Genomic DNA, 11,315 nt, shown 5'->3' on the forward strand with positions numbered 1-11,315 from the left:
CAGCCGCAAAGAAATGGTAGGCCAAACAAGCTCACAGAATGGGACCGCCGAGTGCTGAGGTGCGTAGTGAGTGTTGCAACACTCACCACCGTGTTCCAAACTGCCTCTGGAAGTAGCACAAGAACTGTTCGTCGGGAGCTTCATGAAGTGGGTTCCCATGGCTGAGAAGCCGCACACTAGCCTAAGATCACCATGTGCAGGGCAAAGCATCGGTTGGAGTGGTGTAAAGCTCTCCGCCATTGGACTCTGGAGCAGTGGAAACACGGTCTCTGGCGGGATGAATATAGCTTCCCCATTTGGCAGTCTGACAGACAAATCTGGGTTTGGCGGATGCCAGGAGAACCCCCGTGCACAAAGCGAGGTCCGTATAGAAATGGTTTGTCGAGATAGGTGTGGAAGAACTTGACTGGCCTGCACAGAGCCCTGACCTCAACCCCATCGAACACCTTTGGGATGAATTGGAACGCTGACTACGAGCCAGGCCTAATCGCCCAACATCAGGACCCGACCTCACTCATGCTCTTGTGACTGAATGGCAGCAAGTCCTTGCATTAATCTTCCAACACCTAGTGGAAAGCCTTCTCAGAAGAGTGGATAGAGGCTGTTATAGAAGCAAAGGGGGGACAAACTCCATATTAATGCCTATGATTTTGGAATGAGATGTTCGATGAGCAGGTGTCCACTTACAGTAGTCAGCTCAGGTATAGTCCTCCATTTATTGTTGGCAGATAGCCTTGTTTATTTCATGCTCTCTTATCTTCTCCATTGCCAAGTGAGGCTGGGTTTATCATGAGACCATAGCTAACTTACGAGGAAAGACTTCAACTTGGCACAAACACTGATACACAACTGAGACTTCAGGACATTCCATTTAACACCAAAGACTTTGGCTACATATGATTTTCTCTCCCCTTCTCTACTGCTGCAAGACGCTGAATTACGAGTGTTAAATTACTGCAAAAAAAAAATAAAAACATTTTCAAACACAACTACTGTAGCTACCGGTATTCAATCAATGACTGATAGTGTCTTTCCAGATAGTGCTTTCAGAAATGTTTGATTGGCATAGGTGCTGTGCCAATTAAACATACTTTTGAAAGTTCTATCTTAAAATGCATTGTCTGCAATTGACTTAATACCAGCCACAGTTAATATCTTGTCAGAGGGCTCAGGGTCCGCATAGACAGGGCGGTGCAGACCCCTGGCTCTCGTTCCCAAACCCCACCATCGCCAGGAGGAGCCCAACGACACAGTCGGGGGACCAAGACTCCATTTCCCCTAGAAGCGGATGGAGTCTGTTGTTGTGGTGGGCTGGACCTGTGTTGGGGACTTTTGTCACATCCCTGTCACTGTGGAGGGGATGCCCTGCTCTACCTTGGTGGACACTGGTCCACAGTAAGCCTGGTGAGGGTGGACATTGTACCAGGTTGGACTGAGTTCAAGCCCACAACTGTGTAGCTCCGAACGGTCACAGGTGAGCTGGCACCTATGAAAGGGAAGGGGATAATTACTCTTACAGTAGGGGGCAGGACTATGCGTCATCCTGTGTGTGTGGTGGATGTGCAGGACCCCTGTATCCTGGAGTTTGACTTTCTTAGGAGCACAGGCTGCCAGCAAGACCTAGACGGGGGCACACTGAGCTTTCAGGGAGGGCCTGCATTCACCATGGCCCCCTCTGTCACATTCACACAGCCCAATGACCACCATACTCAGGCTATAAGGCAGCAGACCCATGGCTGCTCCCCTCCCCCACATCTGTGAGTCTTTCCCCCAGCACCTCTGTGTGTTACATTCCCCCGGCTAATTCCATGGCATGTCTCTCTGTGAGCCTGGGCCACCCCAGGCTCACAGAGTGCTGGCCCAGGTTGAGCCAAAGGGGGAGAAAGTGGTGGCGTACATCAGCAAAACATTCATCAAACACAAGCGTGTCACTCGGCGAGAACTCCTCATTGTAGTGGAGTTCATCAAACACTTCAAATACTTATTTTACTTATTTAACCTTTATTTAAGAACAAATTCTTATTTACAATGACGGCCTACCCAAGCCAAACCCTAACCCGGACGATTCTGGGCTAATTGTGCATCGCCCTATGGGACTCCCAATCACGGCTGGTTGTGATACAGCCTGGAATCGAACCAGGGTCTCTAGCACTGAGATGCAGTGCCTTAGACTGTACTACCTGTGTGGTCTGCCCTTCACGTTAAGGACTGACCACTCCCCTCTCCAATGGCTCATGTCTTTTAAAGAGTCAGATGGGGAGGTTGCACACTAGTGTGGAGTAGCTTCAGCCATACGACTTCACAGTGGTACACAGGCCGGGGCCCGCCGGGTGGAGGAGCAGCAAAGGCCACTGTTGGAAGAGGTGGAGGGCTGTGGTCAAAGTTTGAGGATCTGTGGCTGGCTGATGGCATGCTACAGCAAGCATGGACGGAGTCAGCTACAGGAGAGGAGAGGTGGTGGTCCCCAAAGCACTGCGGGGGGCTGTGCTCCACGGCATGCATGGAGGAGTAGGGACTGGACATTTTGGGGTCCCAAAAACCCTCCATCAGCGCTTTTACTGGGGTCAGCACAAATCAAATCACATTTTATTGCTCACATACACATGGTTAGCAGATGTTATTGCGAGTGTAGCAAAATCCTTGTGCTTCAAGTTCCGACAGTGCAGCAATATCTAACAAGTAGTCTAACAATTCCACAACAACTACCTTATACACACAAATCTAAGTAAAGGAATGGAATAAGAATATATTCATAAAGATATATGGATGAGCAATGACAGAGCGGCATAGGCAAGATGCAATAGATAGTATAAAACACAATATATACATACAAGATGAGTAATGCAAGATATGTAAACATTATTAGTGGCATTATTAAAGTGACTAGTGATCCATTTATTAAAATGGCCAATGAGTTCAAGTCTGTATGTAGGCAGCAGCCTCTCTGTGTTAGTGATGACTGTTTAACAGTCTGATGCCCTTGAGCTGTTTTTCAATCTCTCGGTCCCAGCTTTGATGCACCAGTACCGACCTCGCGTTCTGGATGGTAGCAGGGCGACCGGGCAATGGCTCAGGTGGTTGTTGTACTTGATGAACGTTTTGACCTTCCTGTGACATCGGGTGCTGTATGTGTCCTGGAGGGCAAGTAGTTTGCACCCGTTGATGCGTTGCGCAGACCGCACCACCCTCTGGAGAGCCTTGCGTTTGTGGGCGGTGCATTTGCCGTTCCAGGTGGGGATGCAGCCCGACAGGATGCTCTCAATTGCGCATCTGAAAAGTTTGTGAGGGTTTTTGGTGACAAGCCAAATTTCTTCAGCCTCCTGAGGTTGAATAGACGCTGTTGCGCCTTCTTCACCACACTGTCTGTGTGGGTGGACCATTTCAGTTTGTCCATGATGTGTATGCAGAGGAACTTAAAACTTTCCACCTTCTCCAAGGCTGTCCCGTCGATTTGGATAGGGGGTGCTCCCTCTGCTGTTTCCTGAAGTCCACAATCAACTCCTTTGTTTTGTTGATGTTGAGTGAGAGATTGTTTTGCTCACACCACACTCCGAGGGCCCTCACCTCCTCCCTGTAGGCCGTCTCGTCGTTGTTGGTAATCAAGCCTACTACTGTTGTGTTGTCTGCAAACTTGATGATTGAGTTGGAGGCGTGCATGGCCCACACAGTCATGGTGAACAGAGAGTACAGGAGTGGGCTGAGCATCCACCCTTGTGGGGCCCCAGTGTTGAGGATCAATGAAGTAGAGATGTTGTTTCCTACCTTCACCACCTGGGGGCAGCCCATCAGGAAGTCCAGGACCCAATTGCACAGGGTGGGTTTGAGACCTAGGGCCTCTAGCTTGATGAGCTTGCAGGGTACTATGGTGTTGAATGCTGAGCTATAGTCAATGAACAGCATTCTTACATAGATATTTCTCTTGTCCCATGGGATAGGGCAGTGTGCAGTGTTATGGCATTGCATCGTCTGTGGACCTATTGGGGCAGTAAGCAAATTGAAGTGGGTCTAAGGTGACAGGTAAGGTGGAAGTGATATGATCTTTGACTAGTCTCTGAAAGCACTTCATGATGACAGAAGTGAGTGCTACGGGGGCGATTGTCATTTAGTTCAGTTATCTTTGCCTTCTTGGGTACCGGAACAATGGTGGCCATCTTGAAGCATGTGGGGACAGCAGACTGGGATAGGGAGAGATTGAATGTCCGTAAACACACCAGGCAGCTGGTCTGCACATGCTCTGAGGACGCGGCCAGGGATGCCGTCTGGACCGGCAGCCTTGCGAGGGTTAACATGTTTAAATGTCTTACTCACATCAGCCACGGAGAAGGAGAGCCCACAGTCCTTGGTAGCAGGCCACTTCGGTGGCACTGTGTTATCCTGAAAGAGGGCAAAGAAGGTGTTTAGTTTGTCGAAGCAAGATGTAGGTGTCCGTGACGTGGTTGGTTTTATTTTTGTAGTCCGTGATTGTCTGTAGACCCTGCCACATGCGTCTCATGTCTGCGCTGTTGAATTGCGACTTCACTTTGTCTCTATACTGACATTTGCTTGTTTGATTGCCTTGGAATAACTACATTGTTTTTTAGTCGGCCATAATCCCAGTCATCTTTCCATGGTTAAATGCGGCGGTACGCGTTTTCAGTTTTGCACGAATGCCGCCATCTATCCACGGTTTCTGGTTAGGGTAGGTTTTAATAGTCACAGTGGGTACAACATCTCCTATGCACTTCCTTATAAACTCACTCACTGAATCAGCGTATATACGTCGATATTATTCATGTCCAAGTCCGCGTGCTCAAAACAATCTTGAAGCGTGGATTCCGATTGGTCAGACCAGCGTTGAATAATTCTTAACACGGGTACATCCTGTTTGAGTTTCTGCCTATAGGAAGGGAGGAGCAAAATGGAGTCGTGGTCAGATTTGCCAAAAGGAGGGACGGGAGGGCCTTGTATGCATCGCGGAAGTTAGAGAAGCAGTGATCCAGAGTTTTGCCAGCACGAGTACTACAGTCAATATGCTGATATAATTTAGGTAGCGTTGTACTCAAATTTGCTTTGTTAAAATCCCCAGCTTCAATAAATACAGCTTCAGGAAATATGGTTTCCAGTTTGCAAAAAGTCCAATGAAGTTCCTTGAGGGCCGTTGTGGTATCGGCTTGAGGGTGGATATACACGGCTGTGACAATAACCGAGGAGAATTTTCTTGGGTGATAATACGGTCGGCATTTGATTGTGATGAATTCTAGGTGAGGTGAACAAAAGGACTTGAGTTCCTGTATGTTGATACAATTACACCATGAGTCGTTAATCATGAAACATACACCCCCGCCCTTCTTCTTCCCGGAGAGATGTTTATTCCTGTTGGCACGACGCACAAAGAATCCAGGTGGCTGTATCGACTCTGATAGCATATCCCGAGAGTGCCATGTTCCGTGAAACAGAGTATTTCACGGAAACATGCCCGAATTTCATCTACCTTGTTATCTAGAGACTGGACATAAGCGAATAATATACTCAGAAGTGGTGGATGGTGTGCGCCTCCGAAGACTGACCAGAAGACCTCTCCATCTACCTCTTCTTTGGCAGCATTGTTTTGGGTCAGCCTCTGGAATCAGCTCAAATGCCCTGGGTAGTTGGGACAAAGGATCCGCTTCCGGAAAGTCGTATTCCTGGTCATCGTGCTGGTAAGTTGACGCCGCTCTGATATCTAATAGTTCATCCCGGCTGTTTGTAATAACACTTAAGATTTTCTGGGCTAACAATGTAAGAAATAATACATAAAAAAAAACAAAATACGGCAAAGTTTCCTAAGGACTAGAAGCGAGGCAGCCCTCTCTGTCGGTGCCATTTTCACTAGAGGGTTGTGGAGGACCTTTACCGTCGCTGTGACAGCTGCACAGTGAGAAAGGGCAGTCCGGGATGCTCCCACACCCAGCAGGTTTGGCGCTGCAGAGTCCATCCACAGATCATGTGTGAGCGGCTGGTTATGCACAAGACCCGCACCACTCCAATTCACCCACAGAGCAATGGCCTCGTGGAGCGCTTCAACAAAAACGCTTGCACAGCAGCTGGCAATCATCTCTGCCAAACACCATCATGACAAACCCCTGAGAAAGGTCTTTGTCCCAAGCTGAACAGTCACTTGGAGGGGCCCGGTAGGGTCCTGGAGAGGAGGTGTACCGGGTCCAGCTGCTTCCCAGGGGTAGAAAGGTGGCACTGCACCGGGACAGGTTAGCTCCATACAGAAATACCTCTTTGCGACCACAAACCTCACGGACTTCGACAACCCCTCCCTCTGTCAATGACATTCCCCACACACCCACACCCCGCAGACAGGGTTCCAGATGGCCCACTCCCCCCTGTATCCTCTGTGCCCCAGAGGGACAGCCCTCTGTTACAGACTGAACCCCTTTTGCCACGAGTGGACACTTTGCCCACATCACACCCGCGCAGACAAAGGAGACCTCTGGGTCACTTCCGGGACTTTGTTTGTTCCCTCTGGGACGAGGGACTTTGTGGTGGGGGGGCTGTGTAGCGACCCTCCTGGTCAGTTATGTGTAACTGTTTATGGTCATGTTTATGAGTTTTGCGCGGTCCAGCATGCCATCACCCTGCGGTCAATCAAAGGGCCTGGGCAGGAGCTCGGGCACCGTAGGTTATAAGACCAGGCTTTTCTTTTGTTCTCTCTCTTACGTCCAGTGTAAGTGTATTAGATAACGGTTGAGCGTGTATTTTACTGATTGCTTTGGAGTAGGCTACAGCACTACAGTAGCCTGTTAAGCGTATAGGAATAAACTGTTTGGTTCGAGAGCTTGATCCTATGTCCTGGACATTGGTTTATTCATTGCAATATTTTGAAACTATACATTATTTGTTTACTAACACTCTGACTAAGGAAACAAAACATTTGAATAGGCCGGGCTTCAATCTGATTGCAGGTTTGAACAATGCATCATTTAAAGGTTATTTCCGATTGAGGCGACATATGCAGCATTTAACATGAATATGGTCCTCACAAAATGAGGGAACATTGCTTTTAAAACATGCATTGTTGACAAAGTGCAAATGGTTTGAATCCCGGCCTAAAGCTATGGCCTTAGATCTTGGGTTATGATAAGACAGTTATACTAAGCTAATGCATTTCTAAGTTATATTTTTCAAGATTCAATGGGTTTATGTCATACATTGAAAGCAGGAACTACTGCAGACTGTAGTGAGAAAAGTATTCCTTTAAAAAGGCAAATTGAACGAAGAAGTGAGACTATTACCAATTATAATTTCAAGTCACCAGGAGCACTAAACACAAAGCATTAAACCAAGTGATGATCAGAAAGGATGCCTGGCACTAATTCCTCAGGTAGCATGATGATATAAGCAACATATCATTAATGGACATGGCTGATTGTAGGTCCAAAGTTCCTGATGTGTTATTGCCCCTACCTCACATTATCATTTGACATATTAGTTCAGTGTAAGGGTTTCTTCATCTGTTGTTGGCTACTACCTCACAGTTGTGTCAAGTTGGCTTGATGTCCTTCGGGGGGTGAGGGGTGGGAATGATTATTGGATCAAATAAAATGCTATTAAATTACACTGAGTGTACAAAACATAAGAAACGCCCCCTGAAAACAACCTTAATTCGTCGGGGCATAGACTCTACAAGGTGTCGAAAACGTTCCACAGAGATGCTGGTCCATGTTGACCCCATTGCTTCCCACAGTTGTGTCAAGTTGTCTGGATGTCCTTTGGGTGGTGGACCATTCTTGATACACACAGGAAACTGTTGAGCGTGAAAAACTCAGCAGCGTTGCAGTTCTTGACACACTCAAATCGGTGCACCTGGCACCTACTACCATACACTTTCCGGCACTGGAATCTTTATTCTTGCCCATTCACCCTCTAAATTGAACACATACACAACCAGTCTGTTTTCCCAAGGCTTAAAAACCCTTCTTTAACCTGTCTTCTCCTCTTCATCTACACTAATTGAAGTGGATTTAACAGGTGACATCAATAAGGGGTCATACTGTACCTTTCACCTGGACTCACCTTGTCAGGCTATGTCATGAAGAGCAGGTGTTCCTAATGTTTTGTACACTCAGTATAGATAATGAAGGATTAATTGACAACGGATTTCATAAATTCAACACCTATAATAAATTAAATAGTGTCAATTAGATAAAAAAAAAAACATTCAATACCAAATATTCCTTTTGTCTAATGACCTTAGAATTTAAAGTGCATTCCATTTTCAATTAAATTCTTCATAATTTTTATCAATTTCATGCACTACAATTAAATTTGCCACCACTTTCATCAACTTTTATCATTGAGGTCCATATGGAGAGTGACTAAATACCTTTTCCCAGCTGGATTTCAAACCAACCTTTCAGGTTGCATGCTTTGAAAGGTTAAAGCAGGCATTTCCTACTTGCCAGTTAGGGTTCCTCTTGAAGATTTAATTATGGAGTATTGCCGAGATCATACCGTCCTCACAGATCATATTTCCCCCACCACGGGGAAGAGGCTGTGCCCCTGCTCAATACTGCGTTTCATCTCACTGGGCCTGAGCTCGCAGGTATTTCTCCAGATGATTCATAGCCTATACCCTGACCTATACCAAACACCAACAAGAAATATCAATAAATCATTCCCAGAAACAGACCACCGCTGTTGGTTTCCATTATAGATATATTCACACATACACCCACTGACTGGATGTTCACTGTACTAAACATTTCAAGATCAAGAACAGAGCACAGTGTACTTACATGGAATTGCTTGGAGAGTACGTAACCCAGAATTCTAGGTCTACATTTATGTACAATAACATGGACCTCTAAGCAATTTCTAGATTCAAGGGATTTGGCATCTCTGTTGAGATTAAAATATAAACAACTGGGTGTGTCACTTCATCAAGAGTTTATTTACATCCAAACACTGCCCATCCTTCAAAAGGAAATATACAAATATAAACATCAAATATAACCATCTGCCAGCTGCTCGGGAAAGATGCCAATGAGACTATTGGGTCGCCAGTCTATCATACCACAGTGGATAAAGGATTTGTACAAGCTCTAGACAATTTTGATAGGCTAGAATAAAAGTTGTCCTGTTTTAGAGAAACTCTGTTTTGATGTGACGACAATAGCATACTCTCATCATTGAGATTACCTCTCCAGCTGCACCAACAGAGACCGTTCATAGGAATGTGACACAATAACAAGAACTAGTGACGTTACATGCATCAAACACATTTGATTGCTGAGCTCCCAACTAGTGATGTTGATCACAAAATAATCAAGGGATTAATTTCCATACAGCAAGTTTGCAAAGTTGAAAATGTCTGTGCACAGAATGTACAGTTAAACAGCGGTGTGGCTGGCCCAACTCAATAAAAATCTATGAAATATTCAAGTAAAGGGAGAACAAAGGCAATCATCTTTTTTGGACTGTTGGGTGTGTATGTACTGATACAGTTGAAGTTGGAAGTTTACATACACCTTAGCCAAATACATTTAAACTCAGTTTTTCACAATTCCTGACATTTAATCCTAGTAAAAAATTCCCTGTCTTAGGTCAGTTAGGATCACCACTTTATTTTAAGAATGTGAAATGTCAGAATAATAGTACAGTCGTGGCCAAAAGTTTTGAGAATGACACAAATATTACTTTTCACAAAGTCTGCTGCCTCAGTTTGTATGATGGCAATTTGCATATACTCCAGAATGTTATGAAGAGTGATCAGATGAATTGCAATTAATTGCAAAGTCCCTCTTTGCCATGCAAATGAACTGAATCCCAGAAAAACATTTCCTCTGCATTTCAGCCCTGCCACAAAAGGACCAGCTCACATCATGTCAGTGATTCTCTCGTTAACACAGGTGTGAGTGTTGACGAGGACAAAGCTGGAGATCACTCTGTCATGCTGATTGAGTTCAAATAACAGACTGGAAGCTTCAAAAGGAGGGTGGTGCTTGGAATCATTGTTCTTCCTCTGTCAACCATGGTTACCTGCAAGGAAACACGTGCCCGTCATCATTGCTTTGCGCATAAAAGGCTTCACAGGCAACGATATTGCTGCCAGTAAGATTGCACCTGAATCAACCATTTATCGGATCATCAAGAACTTCAAGGAGAGCGGTTCAATTGTTGTGAAGAAGGCTTCAGGGTGCCCAAGAAAGTGCAGCAAGCACCAGGACTGTCTCCTAAAGTTGATTCAGCTGTGGGATCGGGACACCACCATTACAGTGCTTGCTCAGGAATGGCAGCAGGCAGGTGTGAGTGCATCTGCACGCACAGTGAGGTGAAGACTTTTGGAGGGTGGCCTGGTGTCAAGAAGGGCAGCAAAGAAGCCACTTCTCTCCAGGAAAAACATCAGGGACCGACTGATATTCTGCAAAAGGTACAGGGATTGGACTGCTGAGGACTGGGGTAAAGTCATTTTCTCTGATGAATCCCCTTTCCGATTGTTTGGGGCATCTGGAAAAAAGCTTGTCCGGAGAAGAGAAGGTGAGCGCTACCATCAGTATTGTGTCATGCCAACAGTAAAGCATCCGAAGACCATTCATGTGTGGGGTTGCCTCTCAGCCAAGGGAGTGGGCTCACTCACAATTTTGCCTAAGAACACAGACATGAATAAAGAATGGTACCAACACATCCTCCGAGAGCAACTTCTCCCAACCATCCAGGATCAGTTTGGTGACGAACAATGCCTTTTCCAGCATGATGGAGCACCTTGCCATAAGGCAAAAGTGATAACTAAGTGGCTCAGGGAACAAAACATCAATATTTTGGGTCCATGGCCAGGAAACTCCCCAGACCTTAATCCCATTGAGAACTTGTGGTCAATCCTCAAGAGACGGGTGGACAAACAAAAATCCACAAATTCTGACAAACTCCAAGCGTTGATTATGCAAGAATGGGCTGCCATCAGTCAGGACGTAGCCCAGAAGTTAATTGACAGCATGCAAGGGCGGATTGCAGAGGTCTTGAAAAAGAAGGGTCAACACTGCAAATATTGACTCTTTGCATCAACTTCATGTAATTGTCAATAAAAGCCTTTGACACTTATGAAATGTTTGTAATTATACTTCAGTATTCCATAGTAACATCTGACAAAAATATCTAAAGACACTGAAGATGCAAACTTCGTGGAAATTATTATTTGTGTCATTCTCAAAACTTTTGGCCACGACTGTAGAGAGGATGATTTATTTCAGCTTTAATTTCTTTCATCACATTCCCAATGGGTCAGAAGTTTACATTCACTCAATTCGTATTTGGTAGCATTGCCTTTAAATTGTTTAACCTGTTGAGGA

The sequence above is a fragment of the Salmo salar genome, chromosome ssa01, assembly GCF_905237065.1.
Source record: "Salmo salar chromosome ssa01, Ssal_v3.1, whole genome shotgun sequence".
NCBI classification, from domain to species: Eukaryota; Metazoa; Chordata; class Actinopteri; order Salmoniformes; family Salmonidae; genus Salmo; species Salmo salar.